The sequence below is a fragment of the Bufo gargarizans genome, chromosome 1 (assembly GCF_014858855.1).
Source record: "Bufo gargarizans isolate SCDJY-AF-19 chromosome 1, ASM1485885v1, whole genome shotgun sequence".
NCBI lineage: Eukaryota > Metazoa > Chordata > Amphibia > Anura > Bufonidae > Bufo > Bufo gargarizans.
This window is the reverse complement of record NC_058080.1, coordinates 644,368,720-644,386,852: the sequence shown is the minus strand read 5'-3', so window position 1 is coordinate 644,386,852 and position 18,133 is coordinate 644,368,720.

Below are 18,133 nucleotides of genomic sequence, written 5' to 3'. Positions count from 1 at the left end.
TGGCCTCTGCTGTTGCCAAAAACCTCCCTCTGAGTCACTTCGAAGAGACTGGCCTGAAAGTGCTAAAAATGACCCCTCTTCCTCCTCCTCCTCCTCCTCCTGGGCCACCTCCTCTTCCATCATCGCCCTAAGTGTTTTCTCAAGGAGACATAGAAGTGGTATTGTAACGCTGATAACGGTGTCATCGCCACTGGCCATGTTGGTGGAGTACTCGAAACAGCGCAACAGGGCACACAGGTCTCGCATGGAGGCCCAGTCATTGGTGGTGAAGTAGTGCTGTTCTGTAGTGCGACTGACCCGTGCGTGCTGCAGCTGAAACTCCACTATGGCCTGCTGCTGCTCGCACAGTCTGTCCAGCATGTGCAAGGTGGAGTTCCACCTGGTGGGCACGTCGCATATGAGGCGGTGAGCGGGAAGGCCGAAGTTACGCTGTAGCGCAGACAGGCGAGCAGCAGCAGGATGTGAACGCCGGAAGCGCGAACAGACGGCCCGCACTTTATGCAGCAGCTCTGACATGTCGGGGTAGTTGTGAATGAACTTCTGCACCACCAAATTCAGCACATGCGCCAAGCAAGGGATGTGCGTCAAATTGGCTAGTCCCAGAGCTGCAACGAGATTTCGCCCATTATCACACACCACCAGGCCGGGCTTGAGGCTCACCGGCAGCAACCACTCGTCGGTCTGTTGTTCAATACCCCGCCACAACTCCTGTGCGGTGTGGGGCCTGTCCCCCAAACATATGAGTTTCAGAATGGCCTGCTGACGTTTACCCCGGGCTGTGCTGAAGTTGGTGGTGAAGGTGTGTGGCTGACTGGATGAGCAGGTGGAAGAAGAGGAGGAGGAAGCCGAGAAGGAGGAGGTGGCAACAGGAGGCAAAGAATGTTGCCCTGCGATCCTTGGCGGCGGAAGGACGTGCGCCAAACAGCTCTCCGCCTGGGGCCCAGCTGCCACTACATTTACCCAGTGTGCAGTTAGGGAGATATAGCGTCCCTGGCCGTGCTTACTGGTCCACGTATCTGTGGTTAGGTGGACCTTGCTACAGATGGCGTTGCGCAGTGCACACTTGATTTTATCGGATACTTGGTTGTGCAGGGAAGGCACGGCTCTCTTGGAGAAGTAGTGCCGGCTGGGAACAACATACTGTGGGACAGCAAGCGACATGAGCTGTTTGAAGCTGTCTGTGTCCACCAGCCTAAATGACAGCATTTCATAGGCCAGTAGTTTAGAAATGCTGGCATTCAGGGCCAGGGATCGAGGGTGGCTAGGTGGGAATTTACGCTTTCTATCAAATGTTTGTGAGATGGAGAGCTGAACGCTGGCGTGTGACATGGTTGAGACGCTTGGTGACGGAGGTGGTGGTGGTGGTGTTGGTGGTACATCCCCTGTTTGCTGGGCGGCAGGTGCCAACGTTCCTCCAGAGGCGGAGGAAGAGGCCGAGGCGGCAGCAGCAGAATAGGCCGAGGCGGCAGCAGCAGAAGAGGTAGCAGGGGGAGCCTGAGTGACTTCCTTGGTTTTAAGGTGTTTACTCCACTGCAGTTCATGCTTTGCATGCAGGTGCCTGGTCATGCAGGTTGTGCTCAGGTTCAGAACGTTAATGCCTCGCTTCAGGCTCTGATGGCACAGCGTGCAAACCACTCGGGTCTTGTCGTCAGCACATTGTTTGAAGAAGTGCCATGCCAGGGAACTCCTTGAAGCTGCCTTTGGGGTGCTCGGTCCCAGATGGCGGCGGTCAGTAGCAGGCGGAGTCTCTTGGCGGCGGGTGTTCTGCTTTTGCCCACTGCTCCCTCTTTTGCTACGCTGTTGGCTCGGTCTCACCACTGCCTCTTCCTCCGAACTGTGAAAGTCAGTGGCACGACCTTCATTCCATGTGGGGTCTAGGACCTCATCGTCCCCTGCATCGTCTTCCACCCAGTCTTGATCCCTGACCTCCTGTTCAGTCTGCACACTGCAGAAAGACGCAGCAGTTGGCACCTGTGTTTCGTCATCATCAGAGACATGCTGAGGTGGTATTCCCATGTCCTCATCATCAGGAAACATAAGTGGTTGTGCGTCAGTGCATTCTATGTCTTTCACCGCTGGGGAAGGGCTAGGTGGATGCCCTTGGGAAACCCTGCCAGCGGAGTCTTCAAACAGCATAAGAGACTGCTGCATAACTTGAGGCTGAGACAGTTTCCCTGGTATGCATGGGGGTGATGTGACAGACTGATGGGGTTGGTTTTCAGGCGCCATCTGTGCGCTTTCTGCAGAAGACTGGGTGGGAGATAATGTGAACGTGCTGGATCCACTGTCGGCCACCCAATTGACTAATGCCTGTACCTGCTCAGGCCTTACCATCCTTAGAACGGCATTGGGCCCCACCATATATCGCTGTAAATTCTGGCGGCTACTGGGACCTGAGGTAGTTGGTACACTAGGACGTGTGGATGTGGCAGAACGGCCACGTCCTCTCCCAGCACCAGAGGGTCCACTAACACCACCACGACCATGTCCACGTCCGCGTCCCTTACTAGATGTTTTTCTCATTGTTATGGTTCACCACAACAACAAATATATTATTTGGCCCAATGTATTGTATTCAAATTCAGCGGGATATAAATTTGAGGCCTAGTATTTAGGCGCTGGGTGACCGGTATGGATTTAGTGACAGAATTAGACTTGGAAATGCACAGAAGCGTGTGTGTGTGAAGTTATTCTGAATGACCCAATGTGCACCTTGAATATTATATACCCTTTTAGGGATAGATTTCAAATAGCTCTGATATAGCAGAAACCACTAAATTATGAAATTGTTAAATTGGGAATTGTATTTCAACCCAGAACAAAAAATGTGCTTTGACGGACACTAAATAACTTTCCCAGCCACAACAGGACAGCGTTAACGAGAGATTTAGCAGGATATAAATTTGAGGCCTAGTATTTAGGCGCTGGGTGACAGGTATGGGTTTAGTGACAGAATTAGACTTAGAAATACACAGTAGCGGGTGTGTGTGAAGTTATTCTGAATGACCCAATGTGCACCTTGAATATTATATACCCTTTTAGGGATAGATTTCAAATAGCTCTGATATAGCAGAAACCACTAAATTATGAAATTGCTAAATTGGGAATTGTATTTCAACCCAGAACAAAAAATGTGCTTTGACGGACACTAAATAACTTTCCCAGCCACAACAGGACAGCGTTAACGAGAGATTTAGCAGGATATAAATTTGAGGCCTAGTATTTAGGCGCTGGGTGACAGGTATGGGTTTAGTGACAGAATTAGACTTAGAAATACACAGTAGCGGGTGTGTGTGAAGTTATTCTGAATGACCCAATGTGCACCTTGAATATTATATACCCTTTTAGGGATAGATTTCAAATAGCTCTGATATAGCAGAAACCACTAAATTATGAAATTGCTAAATTGGGAATTGTATTTCAACCCAGAACAAAAAATGTGCTTTGACGGACACTAAATAACTTTCCCAGCCACAACAGGACAGCGTTAACGAGAGATTTAGCAGGATATAAATTTGAGGCCTAGTATTTAGGCGCTGGGTGACAGGTATGGGTTTAGTGACAGAATTAGACTTGGAAATACACAGTAGCGGGTGTGTGTGAAGTTATTCTGAATGACCCAATGTGCACCTTGAATATTATATACCCTTTTAGGGATAGATTTCAAATAGCTCTGATATAGCAGAAACCACTAAATTATGAAATTGCTAAATTGGGAATTGTATTTCAACCCAGAACAAGAAATGTGCTTGAACGGACACTAAATAACTCGCCCAGCTACAGCACTAAGGACAGATTTAGCTGGATATAAATTTGAGGCCTAGTATTTAGGCGCTGGGTGACAGGTATGGGTTTAGTGACAGAATTAGACTTGGAAAATACACAGTAGCGGGTGTGTGTGAAGTTATTCTGAATGACCCAATGTGCACCTTGAATATTATATACCCTTTTAGGGATAGATTTCAAATAGCTCTGATATAGCAGAAAGCACTAAATTATGAAATTGCTAAATTGGGAATTGTATTTCAACCCAGAACAAGAAATGTGCTTGAACGGACACTAAATAACTCGCCCAGCTACAGCACTAAGGACAGATTTAGCTGGATATAAATTTGAGGCCTAGTATTTAGGCGCTGGGTGACAGGTATGGGTTTAGTGACAGAATTAGACTTGGAAATGCACAGTAGCGGGTGTGTGAAGTTATTCTGAATGTCCCTATGTGCACCTTCAATATGATCTACCCTTTTAGGGATAGATTTCAAATAGCTCTGATATAGCAGAAACCACTAAATTATGAAATTGCTAAATTGGGAATTGTATTTCAACCCAGAACAAGAAATGTGCTTGAACGGACACTAAATAACTCGCCCAGCTACAGCACTAACGACAGATTTAGCTGGATATGAATTTGAGGCCTAGTATTTAGGCGCTGGGTGACAGGTATGGGTTTAGTGACAGAATTAGACTTGGAAATGCACAGTAGCGGGTGTGTGAAGTTATTCTGAATGACCCTATGTGCACCTTGAATATTATATACCCTTTTAGGGATAGATTTCAAATAGCTCTGATACAGCAGAAACCACTAAATTTTTAAATTGCTAAATTGGGAATTGTATTTCAACCCAGAACAAAAAATGTGCTTTGACGGACACTAAATAACTTTCCCAGCCACAACAGGACAGCGGTAACGAGAGATTTAGCGGGATATAAATTTGAGGCCTAGTATTTAGGCGCTGGGTGACCGGTATGGATTTAGTGACAGAATTAGACTGGGATATGGCCAAAAAATAACCACACTATTGCTGGTTAAATGCACTTGGTGATGGGCGCAGCTTGCCCCTGATGTAGTATATGGCCAAAAAATGAACAGACTATTGCTGGTTAAATGCACTTGGTGTCACAGCTTGACCAACCACACTACTGAGGGTTAAATGCACTTGGTGACGGGCGCAGCTTGCCCCTGATGTAGTATATGGCCAAAAAATGAACAGACTATTGCTGGTTAAATGCACTTGGTGACGGGCGCAGCTTGCCCCTGATTTAGTATATGGCCAAAAAATGAACAGACTATTGCTGGTTAAATGCACTTGGTGTGATAGCTTGACCAACCACACTACTGAGGGTTAAATGCACTTGGTGACGGGCGCAGCTTGCCCCTGATGTAGTATATGGCCAAAAAATGAACAGACTATTGCTGGTTAAATGCACTTGGTGACGGGCGCAGCTTGCCCCTGATTTAGTATATGGCCAAAAAATGAACAGACTATTGCTGGTTAAATGCACTTGGTGTGATAGCTTGACCAACCACACTACTGAGGGTTAAATGCACTTGGTGACGGGCGCAGCTTGCCCCTGATGTAGTATATGGCCAAAAAATAAACAGACTATTGCTGGTTAAATGCACTTGGTGTGACAGCTTCACCCTGATGTAGGCTTTAGCCAAAAAACAAACGCACCATTGAGGGTTAAATGCACTTGGTGACAGGCGCAGCTTGCCCCTGATGTAGTATATGGCCAAAAAATAAACAGACTATTGCTGGTTAAATGCACTTGGTGTGACAGCTTCACCCTGATGTAGGCTTTAGCCAAAAAACAACCACACCATTGAGGGTTAAATGCACTTGGTCGCAGCTTGTGCTGGCGCACCACAAGACACAAAATGGCCGCCGATCACCCCAGAAAAATGTGACTGACAAACGGTCTGGGCAGCCTAAAAACAGTGAGCAATTGAGGATCAGCAGCTCAATGATCCACAGCTGCAGATCGATCAGTTAATCAAGTCCTTTGGAGGAGTTAATCTGCCTAATCTCGCCCTACTGTCGCAGCCGCAACCTCTCCCTACGCTAATCAGAGCAGAGTGACGGGCGGCGCTATGTGACTCCAGCTTAAATAGAGGCTGGGTCACATGGTGCTCTGGCCAATCACAGCCATGCCAATAGTAGGCATGGCTGTGATGGCCTCTTGGGGCAAGTAGTATGACGCTTGTTGATTGGCTGCTTTGCAGCCTTTCAAAAAGCGCCAAGAAAGCGTCACAAAAGCGCGAAGAAAGCGACGAACACCGAACCCGAACCCGGACTTTTACGAAAATGTCGGGGTTCGGGTCCGTGTCACGGACACCCCAAAATTCGGTACGAACCCGAACTATACAGTTTGAGTTCGCTCATCCCTACAGAAGAGAATAGAAGCATGATGCAAAATGCAAGTCAGGAGTACTGACTTTCTTTTGGATAAGGCCCAGCAGAGGCTCTTTTTTAAGGGTCAAAAACAATTCTGTGAATCCGGCCGTCCAGGGAAATTTCTTGCTAGAGTGATAGCTAATCAGGACAAAAAAAAAAAATGGTCAGCATTAGTTTATATGATGGTATAATTACTGAAAACCAGGAGAAAATAAAGGGAGCGTTTTTCGGAAATATATCAAACTATTAATGATTAGTGATGAGCGGTAGGGGTCATATTCGAATTCGCCATAGTTCGCAAATATTTTGTAGAATATTCGTCGAACATTCACAAATTTTTTACTTGAAAAATCATCAAGGTAATGATTGTGTAATATGCAAATTTTCGGAATGCGAATTTTCATAATGCAAATTTTTATCGCAAATTTTTCAATTGCCAAGTAAAAACATGATTCCTCCCTGCTTCTTGCTTGTGGGCCAATGAGTCATAGCACTATATCGAAAATATTCATTTTTTCAAATATTCGTAATATTTTAAAACAAGAATATATATATCAATATAGCGAATATTCGAAAAAAACTAATATATAGCACTATATTGAATATATTTTTTTTGAATATTCGCAATATTCTAAAACAAGAATATACCGTATTTTTCGCCGTATAAGACGCACCGGCCTATAAGACGCACCTAGATTTTTGAGGAGGAAAATAAGAAAAAAAAAATTTTGAACCAAAAGGTGTGCTTTTGGTGGGTTTTGAACTAATTGTGGTCTGTGGGTGACGCACTGTTATGGAGGATCTGTGGATGAAACACTGTTATGGGGGATCTGTGGGTGACGCACTGTAATGGGGGATCTGTGGGTGACACACTGTTATGGGGGATCTGTGGGTGACGCACTGTTATGGGGGATCTGTGGGTGACGCACTATTATGGGGGATCTGTGGGTGACGCACTGTTATGGGGGATCTGTGGGTGACGCACTGTTATGGGGGATCTGTGGGTGACGCACTGTTATGGGGGATCAGTGGGTGACACTTATGGGGGATCCTCTCTGGATGGCACTGTTATGAGGATGAGGATCTGTGTATGACAGTTATGGGGGGGATCTGTGGATGACACATATATAGCATCTTATGCTATGTGTCATCCACAGATCCCCTCCATAAGTGTCCCTGCGGTGTGAATGACCCCTAATACAGGGGGTGGGAGTCGCATCTGCTTTAATAATGACAGCGGGGCCTGTGCAGTGACTGTATTCTACTACACGGGCCCCGCTCACTGTATAATCATATCCCTAATAGTTAATTGTTGTGTGCATGTAATCGCATAATGAGCGATAATAAGCGCTGTGTATTACAGTACTTACAATTAGAAGCGCTCGCCATTCGGAGCAGAGAGGAGGGAGGAGGCAGGCCGGGAGGATGGGCGCTGGCAACGTGAGTCATACGTCATGCGCCCACGCTGCCTGCTTCATTCATAAAGTGGGCGGCGCAGGCGCGTGACGTATGACTCACGCTGCCAGCGCCCGTCCTCCCGGCCTGCCTCCTCCCTCCTCTCTGCTCCGAATGGCGAGCGCTTCTAATTGTAAGTACGGTAATACACAGCGCTCATTATCGCTCAATTACACAACAATTAACTATAAGGATATGATTATACAGTGAGCGGGGCCCGTGTAGTAGAATACAGTCACTGCACGGGCCCCGCTGTCATTATAAATGCAGATGCCGGCCCCCAGCCCCTCCTCCCTCACAGCTGATACACCCGCCGCACGGCATCGCGGCGGGTGTATCATTGAAAACTGGGCAAAATCAGCTACATTCACCATATAAGACGCACTGCTTTCCCCCCCCCTACTTTTGGGGGGGAAAAAGTGTGTCTTATACAGCGAAAAATACGGTATATCAATATAGCGAATATTCGAAAAAAACGAATGTACAGTCGTGGCCAAAAGTTTTGAGAATTACATAAATATTGGAAATTGGAAAAGTTGCTGCTTAAGTTTTTATAATAGCAATTTGCATATACTCCAGAATGTTATGAAGAGTGATCAGATGAATTGCATAGTCCTTCTTTGCCATGAAAATTAACTTAATCCCCCAAAAAACTTTCCACTGCATTTCATTGCTGTCATTAAAGGACCTGCTGAGATCATTTCAGTAATCGTCTTGTTAACTCAGGTGAGAATGTTGATGAGCACAAGGCTGGAGATCATTATGTCAAGCTGATTGGGTTAAAATGGCAGACTTGACCTGTTAAAAGGAGGGTGATGCTTGAAATCATTGTTCTTCCATTGTTAACCATGGTGACCTGCAAAGAAACGCGTGCAGCCATCATTGCGTTGCATAAAAATGGCTTCACAGGCAAGGATATTGTGGCTACTAAGATTGCACCTCAATCAACAATTTATAGGATCATCAAGAACTTCAAGGAAAGAGGTTCAATTCTTGTTAAGAAGGCTTCAGGGCGTCCAAGAAAGTCCAGCAAGCGCCAGGATCATCTCCTAAAGAGGATTCAGCTGCGGGATCGGAGTGCCACCAGTGCAGAGCTTGCTCAGGAATGGCAGCAGGCAGGTGTGAGCGCATCTGCACGCACAGTGAGGCGAAGACTTTTGGAAGATGGCCTGGTGTCAAGAAGGGCAGCAAAGAAGCCACTTCTCTCCAAAAAAAACATCAGGGACAGATTGATCTTCTGCAGAAAATATGGTGAATGGACTGCTGAGGACTGGGGCAAAGTCATATTCTCCGATGAAGCCTCTTTCCGATTGTTTGGGGCATCAGGAAAAAGGCTTGTCTGGAGAAGAAAAGGTGAGCGCTACCATCAGTCCTGTGTCATGCCAACAGTAAAGCATCCTGAGACCATTCATGTGTGGGGTTGCTTCTCATCCAAGGGAGTGGGCTCACTCACAATTTTGCCCCAAAACACAGCCATGAATAAAGAATGGTACCAAAACACCCTCCAACAGCAACTTCTTCCAACAATCCAACAACAGTTTGGTGAAGAACAATGCATTTTCCAGCACGATGGAGCACCGTGCCATAAGGCAAAAGTGATAACTAAGTGGCTCGGGGACCAAAACGTTGACATTTTGGGTCCATGGCCTGGAAACTCCCCAGATCTTAATCCCATTGAGAACTTGTGGTCAATCCTCAAGAGGCGGGTGGACAAACAAAAACCCACTAATTCTGACAAACTCCAAGAAGTGATTATGAAAGAATGGGTTGCTATCAGTCAGGAATTGGCCCAGAAGTTGATTGAGAGCATGCCCCGTCGAATTGCAGAGGTCCTGAAAAAGAAGGGCCAAATACTGACTCTTTGCATAAATGTCATGTATCTGTCGATAAAAGCCTTTGAAATGTATGAAGTGCGTGTAATTATATTTCACTACATCACAGAAACAACTGAAACAAAGATCTAAAAGCAGTTTAGCAGCAAACTTTGTGAAAACGAATATTTGTGTCATTCTCGAAACTTTTGGCCACGACTGTAGAGCAATTTAGCTAATATAGTGGTATAATCTTTTTTTTTAATAGTTGAAATTTTTTTCTAATCTAGACTTCAGATGAGAAAAAAATTACAACTATTAGACAAAGAAGATTATAGCACTATATTAGCTAAATTGCTCTATATAATTTTTTTTCGAATGATCGCTATATTGCTATATATTCTTGTATTAGAATATTACGAATATTCGAAAAAACAAATATATTCGATATAGTGCTATATATTAGTTTTTTTAGAATATTCATCATTTTTCACATCTACAGTCAGTCATTGGGCCACAAGCAAGAAGCAGGGAGGAATCATATTTTTACTCAGCAATTGAAAAATTCACGATAAAAATTTGCATTACAAAAATTCGCAATCAACACTACTCCTAAAGTCAAAGATACTGCAGCCTTCTCATTGGCCCACAAGCTAGAAGCAGGGAGGGATCATGTGTACTGATAAAAAAAAAATCTTGAATATTTGAAATTACGAATATATATCACCATATTCTAAATATTCGCGAATTTTCAAAGTATTTATATTCGTGATAAAAATTTGCAATTTGAATATTCGTGATCAACACTAGTAATGATATCCCGGATTAAATGATATTTGGACTCCATTACTTTCCCAGTTCTTACCGAATTACAGAGGGAATCCCTTGAAGCAGATTTTTCACTTCAGCAGTTAGAGGCTGCACTAAAGGCATGTTCAAGAAATTCCTCCCATGGATTGGATGGCTTCCCATATGAGCTCTATCGCAAGTATGGTGAGATTATTCTTTCATGCCTTTTGATGGTAATCGTTGAGTTAGTGGAGGATGGTAGCCTTACTGAGTCGATTACAGAAGAAGTAATTATATTAATATTAAAAAAGGGGAAAGGTCCTTTAGACATGGGTACATGGGGACATATAGACAGATATCGCTCCTGAATATGGATGTAAAGCTCATATCAAGGATGTATGTTTAGGCTTTTGTATAAATCCCCTATCGCTAGACTGAATCTAAATGGCATTTTGACCTTGAGTTTTATGTTGACTAGAGGTACTCGACAAGGCTGTCCATTTTCTCTTCTATAGTTTGACATTTATATTGTGCCCTTGGCACTTAGGGTTAGGCAAGACACAAGGATTGAAGGGTTTGGAGTACTGGGAGTAGATGATAGGATCTCTTTATATGTGGACAATGCACTATTCTTTGTAAATCATACCAATATAACTCTTCCATTTGGAACGGCAGGGCACGACTTTTTTTAAAAACTTATCTGTTTGGGGTACAAACCCCACACCGCACAGTAGCTGTGGATGGGCATGGAACAACAGACCGATGAGTAGTTGGTGCCACTGAGCCTCAAGCCCGGCCTGGTGGTGTGAGATAATGGGGCGAAATCTCGTAGCAGCTCTATGCCTAGCTGGTTTGATACACATCAATTGCCTGGCACATGTGCTGAATTTTGTGGTGCAGAAATTACAAAAAAATTACCCCAATATGTCAGAGCTGCTGCAGAAAGTGCGGGCCATCTGTGCGCGCTTCTAGCGTTCTCACTTTGCTGCTGCTTGCCTGTCTGCGTTGCAGCACAACTTCGGCCTTCCCGCTCACCGCCTAATATGCGACGTGCCCACAAGATGGAACTCCACCTTGCACATGCTGGCCAGACTGTGCAAGCAGCAGCAGGCGATAGTGGAGTTTCAGCTGCAGTACGCACGGGTGAGTCTCTCTGCGGAACAGCACCACTTCACCACCAATGAGTGGGCCTCCATGCGAGACCTGTGTGCCTTGTTGCGCTGTTTCGAGTACTCCACCAACATGGCCAGTGTCGATGACGCCGTTCTCAGCGTTACTATCCCACTTCTAAGTCTCCGTGAAAAAATGCTTCGGGAGATGATGGAAGAGGATGTGGCACAGGAGGAGGAGGAAGAGGGATTATTTACAAGGGTTTTAGGCCAGTCATTCACAAGTGGCTCTGACAGTGGGTTCATGCACCAACATATGCCAGGTACACAATTGTCCAGCCAGGGCACAGTTTTGGAGGATGACAAGGTATAGGAGGAGGAGATGGAGGAGGAGGAACCTTGTTCACTGCAGGGTGGCACCCAAAACAGCTCATGGCCATCCCTGGTGCGTGGCTGGGGGGATACAGAGGACACAGACGATACACCTCCCACAAAGGACAGCTTGTCCTTGCCTCTGGGCAGCCTGGCACACATGAGCGATTACATGCTGCAGTGTCTCTGCAATGACCGCCAAGTTGCCCACATTCTAACTTGTGCTGATTACTGGGTGTCCACACTGCTGGATCCCCTTTACAAGGACAACGTACCATCCTTAATTCCATTACTGGAGCGTGATGGTAAGATGTGCGAGTACAAGCACACGCTGGTAGACGCTCTGCTGGTGGCATTCCCACCTGACAGCGGGGGCACAGTGGAAGCACAAGGTCAAGGCAGAGGAGGAGGAAGAGGTCGCCAACATAGCTGGGGCACCGCCAGCACCTCAGAAGGCAGGGTTAGCATGGCCGAAATGTGGAAAAGCTTTGTCAGCATGCAACAACAACCAGCACCACCTGCTGATATGGTACGTCTTAGCAGGAGGCAGCATTTCAGCAACATGGTGGAGCAGTATGTGTGCACACACTTACACGTACTGACTGATGGGTCTGCCCCCTTCAACTTCTGGGTCTCCAAATTGAGCACATGGTCTGAGCTTGCCCTTTATGCCTTGGAGGTGCTGGCCTGCCCTGCAGCCAGTGTATTGTCTGAACGCTTGATTAGCACGGCAGGAGGGGGTTATCACAGAGAAGCGCAGCCGCCTGTCTACAGCCAATGTGGACAAGCTTACGTTCATTAAAATGAACCAGGCAGGAATCCCACAGGACTTGTACATACCTTGTGCAGAATAGACATGTATATCGGCCTCACCCAGCCATTGTTGTAGCACACTTTCTCTACAGCACACTTTCTCTTTGTTTTATTTTATATATTTCCCAATGTTTTGGGGTCTACCCAAAAAAAAAAAAAAAAAGAAAAGCAAAACTAAAAACCAGTGTTGGCTACCTCCTCCTCCTCCACCGCCACTTCCACTTACACAGCCACATCCACCGCCTCCTCAGCTTCCCACTCCATATTGACCTCCTCCTTTTAGATCAAGATTATTATTTTTTTAACGTATTTTATGTTATTTTAAGTCATTTCCGTATTTACATTTGTTTGCAGAGCACTTACCATGCTCTTAACCACATTTTGCTGCCTTTTGCAGCCCTCTAGCCCTTTACATGATTTTTTCATAGCCACTTTACTGCTACAAAGTTTAGGTCCCCATTGACTTCAGTGGGGTTCAGGGTCAAGTTCGGGTCCCGAACTCAAACTTTTTTGTGAAGTTCGGCCGAACCCGTCGAACCCGAACTTCCAGGTGTCCGCTCAATTCTAAAAGCCACCAAAAACAATTCTTAATTGTGTTCAGTTGTGCCAGGTGAGAAACTCAGCTCTATTATATCTGTATCTCTTTGATTTTGGTTGTCATTTTTAAAATAAAACAAGATAAATAGTTAACTCACCACTCCAATAAATAATCATTTTACTGCATCATGCACAGAAGAGAATCCTGGGCCAGAACAGGAACAAGCACAAATATCCAAGAAAACTGTTTCTATCAGTCCAAATTTTATCACACCATTAAAAACATTGAATGTTCAGTCAAAAGACGCTCATATATTTTGAACAGTAAAATGCATATTCTTAAGCTACTTTCATAATGGTGGCACAACCCTCCTGCCGGCCTGTCCCCTTTTCCATCCACGCCACATCCACTTTTTTAGATCTGGCCTGAGCTGGGAGAATATAGGCATATTTCAGTATAATAAATGACCCCCTTAGTATATACTGTAAACTGTAAATGATAATTATTATCACAATAACTTGCCCAAGCTCATCTAGCTTCATAAAACGCATAGAAATATCACATTTTCTATATGGATAGTGAAAAAGCCACCTATTTTTATGAACTTTACAGGTGGCTGGGAACAGTTTGAGTTTGTGCAATATATACTTCTTGAAAATTTCTACTCACTGCAAAGGTTTAGGTAAGTGTATATGAAAGCTCTAAAAAGCAAACTCTGTAACTGAGCCCCCCACTTACAATGGGCCATTTATAATACTGGTGCACTCTTATATGGCAGAGGAGACTTGGATGCCCTAGGACCCAAGGGTATGACTGCCAGCTCTGCACCCCTATAGCTATGAAACTGATTCAACAAATATTGGAAAGATACAGTAGTTATTTTTCTGAAATAAAGAATTACGCTGCGGAGCATATGCTAATCTCCACTAATTTATAATGCTCAGCAATCCCACATTTTACCTGATAGATCATACGGTAGTTTTATTAGCAAACATCACAAATTGACCTGTTATGAGCCTGGATTTGAGGCATGGGGGTTCATGTCTTTTTTGCTAATGATATTTATTAAATGGCACCCAGCAGAAATGCATACCTACCTCAAGGAACCAAAGCCTGGCTTTAATATGACTATGTCAATTAACAGTCAGTACTAGAGAGCTATACTAAAATAGACCATCTAGACAAATCAGCTCTTCACCAGCTGTTGTGTTTTCTGTTTTGCTTACGCTAGATGCTTCATGCTCCATATTCTCTGAAAAAATAGGATGTGAATTGATTTGCACATTATCTAAGCAATGAAGACATCGAATTATTCCTGACATCCTCTATTCTCGTTTTTGATTTGTAGGCCAGCTATGCTCTGCAGCTGAAGCAAATTACATCAACAGAAATGCTGATGTGACCACAAGTTGACAAAGGACATGATTTCTACGAAAAGAAAAGAAACTGCAGTTTATGAAATGCTATGTAATAATGTTGTTTAACCCACAGATTCTGCATCTTAAGTATATTTTATTCCCAATCTTCTCATCATTTCATTGTTAAAAAGACTTCGAGAAGTGGAAATAGAATAAAAGCTACGGAATTAAAAATTGTTCTAAACCCTTTAATAGCTCAGCTGCAAGCCCTATTGTTTATCTAATTCATTGTGTGATTAAACCGATTCATGTGACTGTCTTAATTTAGCTTCCTAGTTCACAAACTGATATTTTGAAAGTTTTTACTCTGAAGAAGAAAAGTGACAAGATAAAGAACTGAAAAAATCTATTTTAACTCTTTGCCTATTGATGGACATAAACAATGAACACAATTGAGTCAATGCTTATTTTTTAAACTGATCAATGTCATCACAATTCAAAATGGTTAATGCAATTACAAGTATATCCAAAGAGTAAATCTTTCACAACTACTGCTTATGTGGTGTTTTGAAATTCGTGGAGTTTTAAGCATACTCCCTCTTTTTGAACTAGATATCTGGCAGGGGGAGGATCACATCAGTTTTTGCCTATGCTATGATGATATGCAGGTCTCAAGCAGCAAGAACCCCTGAAATACAGTGATCAAATTAATTTGTAAATATTAGAACTACTCCTATATGCACTTATTTCATCAAGTCCACGTCACTTCTCCATTTTCATAGGGGACTCTGGGACCTCCATTTTTTGTGATTAGTAGGAGTTCTATAGTAACATAGTTTGCTAAGCTGAAAAAGGATATCCATCCATCCAGTTCTGCCTATCCCGCAATTTTTTATAAATTTATGTTCTTGAAGGCGTGGCACCTTCAAGTGTGAATGAGCTACTATTATCTGGGGAGCAGCATTTTTGTGCGCTTTTGCCCCGCCTATCCCATAGGTGACCTTGATTAGGTGTACATATAGCTAAGGGTGCTCCTCCTCTCATTGGTTGCTTGATGCACACAGAGGTAACTAGGAGCAGCACACTATATGTGTAGGGTCTGCTCTCCTGAACATAGATGCCCAACAGCATAGGTGTAGGTTTAGAGTAGGACCTTCCTGACTGAGACCACCTTGGTGCAGGTAGGCGGGCACAGATGTGTTTTGATCAAAATATATTGTCTTGGATTTTATCATATCAGAGTGAGGGTTTAGGCTACTTTCACACTTGCGTTCGGGGTTCCGCTTGTGAGTTCCATTTGAAGGCTCTCACAAGCGGCCCCGAACGGATCCGTACAGTCCCAATGCATTCTGAATGGATGCGGATCCGCTCAGAATGAATCAGTATGGCTCCGTTTGGCCTCCGTTCCGCTCAGCAGGCGGACACCGAACGCAGCTTGCAGCCTTTTTGTGTCCGCCTGGCCGTGCGGAGCCAAACGGATCCGTCCAGACTTACAATGCAAGTCAATGGGGACGGATCCGTTTGACATTGACACAATATGGTGCAATTGCAAACGGATCCATCCCCCATTGACTTTCAATGTAAAGTCAGGAGTCCCTATTAATATACAATCGGATCGGAGTTTTCTCCAATCCGATTGTATATTTGAACTTGAAGCATCCCCATCACCATGGGAACGCCTCTATGTTAGAATATACCATCGGATTTGAGTTAGATCGTGAAAACTCAGATCCGACAGTATATTCTAACACAGAGGCGTTCCCATAGTGATGGAGACGCTTCAAGTTAGAATATACTAAGAAATGTGTACATAACTGCCCCCTGCTGCCTGGCAGCACCCGATCTCTTACAGGGGGCTGTGATCGCACAATTAACCACTCAGGTGCCGCACCTGAGGGGTTAATTGTGCGTATCTCAGCTTCCTGATCGGGTGCTGCCAGGCAGCATGGGGCAGACCTCCCTCCCTCCCCAGTATTAAATTAATTGGTGGCCAGTGCGGCCCCCCTCCCTCCCCAGTATTAAATTCACTGGTGGCTAGTGCGGCACCCCTCCCTCCCCAGTATTACATTTATTGGTGGCCAGTGTGGCCCCCCTCCCTCCCCAGTATTAAATTCATTGGTGGCCAGTGAATCCCCCCCTCCCTCCCCAGTATTAAATTCATTGGTGGCCAGTGCGGCCCCCCCCTTCCCTCCCTCCCTCCGTCCCTCCCCAGTATTACATTCATTGGCGGCCAGTGCAGCCCCCTTTCCCTCCCTCCCCAGTATTACATTCATTTGTGGCAAGTGCGGCCCCCCCTCCCTCCCTTCCCAGTATTAAATTCATTGGTGGCCAGTGCGGCCCCCCTCCCTCCCCAGTATTAAATTCATTGGTGGCAAGTGAGCCCCCCCTCCCTCCCTCTCCTAATTAAAATCACCCCCCAATCATTGGTGGCAGCGGAGAGTTCCGAATTTTGCCGGTCGCTCCTCCTACTGGTAAGTGACAGGTCTGTGCTATAAGCAATGCGCCGCGCAGACCTTTCACTTACCAGTAGGAGGAGCGCCCGGCCGGCCACAGCCAGCGCAGGTAAGTATAATGCTTCTAAAATTGCTAAGTAACCATGGCAGCCAGAACTGCAGTAGAGTCCTGGCTGCCTTGGTAACCGATCGGAGCCCCAGCGATTAAACTGTGACTCTGATCAGAACTCTCCACTGCCACCAATGATGGGTGGGTTATTTTAATTGGGGGGGGGGGAGAGGGGGGCCGCACTGGCCAACAATGAGTTTAATACTGGGGAGGGAGGGAGGGAGGGGGGGCCGCACTGGCCACCAATGAATTTAATACTGGGTAGGGAGGGAGGGGGGGGGCGCACTGGCCACCAATTAATTTAATACTGGGGAGGGAGGGAGGGAGGGGGGACCGCACTGGCCACCAATAAATTTAAAACTGGGGAGGAAGGGGGGTCTGGCACCTGAGGGGTTAATTGTGCGGATCACAGCCCCCTGTAAGAGATCGGGTGCAGCAGGGGGCAGTTATGTACACAGTTCTTAGTATATTCTAACTTGAAGCGTCCCCATCACTATGAGAATGCCTCTGTGTTAGAATATACTGTCGGATCTGAGTTTTCACATCTGAAAAAGCTGTCTAATGCAGGCGGATCCGTTCTGAACGGATGCAAGCATTTACATTATAGGTGCGGATCCGTCTTTTCAGATACCAGACGGATCCGCACCGAACGCAAGTGTGAAAGTAGCCTTAGTCCATATATAATGTTTGCATCTATTGTGTTTTTTTCTTGATCCAGAAGAAGGCAAAAAACCTCAGTGAGGTAGAAGCCAATTTTCCTCATTTAAGGCGAAAAAATTCCTTCCTGACTGTAATCAGGCAAACAGAATAACTCCCTGGATCAACAACCCATCTCTAGTAACCATAACCTATAATTTTATTACACTTCAGAAATATATCCAGGCCCCTCTTGAACTCTTTTAGTGAATTCACCATCACCACTTCCATAAAGAGAGTTCCATAGTCTCACTGGTCTTACCGTAAAGAATCCATTGGTTGGACCCCCAGTATTCAATACTTGTGCCCTATACTGTGGAATATTCGCATTATTAGTGCCGATTAGCGCAATCGCATATATATTGGAGCACTCTAACTGTATGTAAAGACATTCTTAATGTTCTGCTGTGCCAACCATTTTCTTCTGTCTCAGTAAACTTCTAGCAGCTTGGAA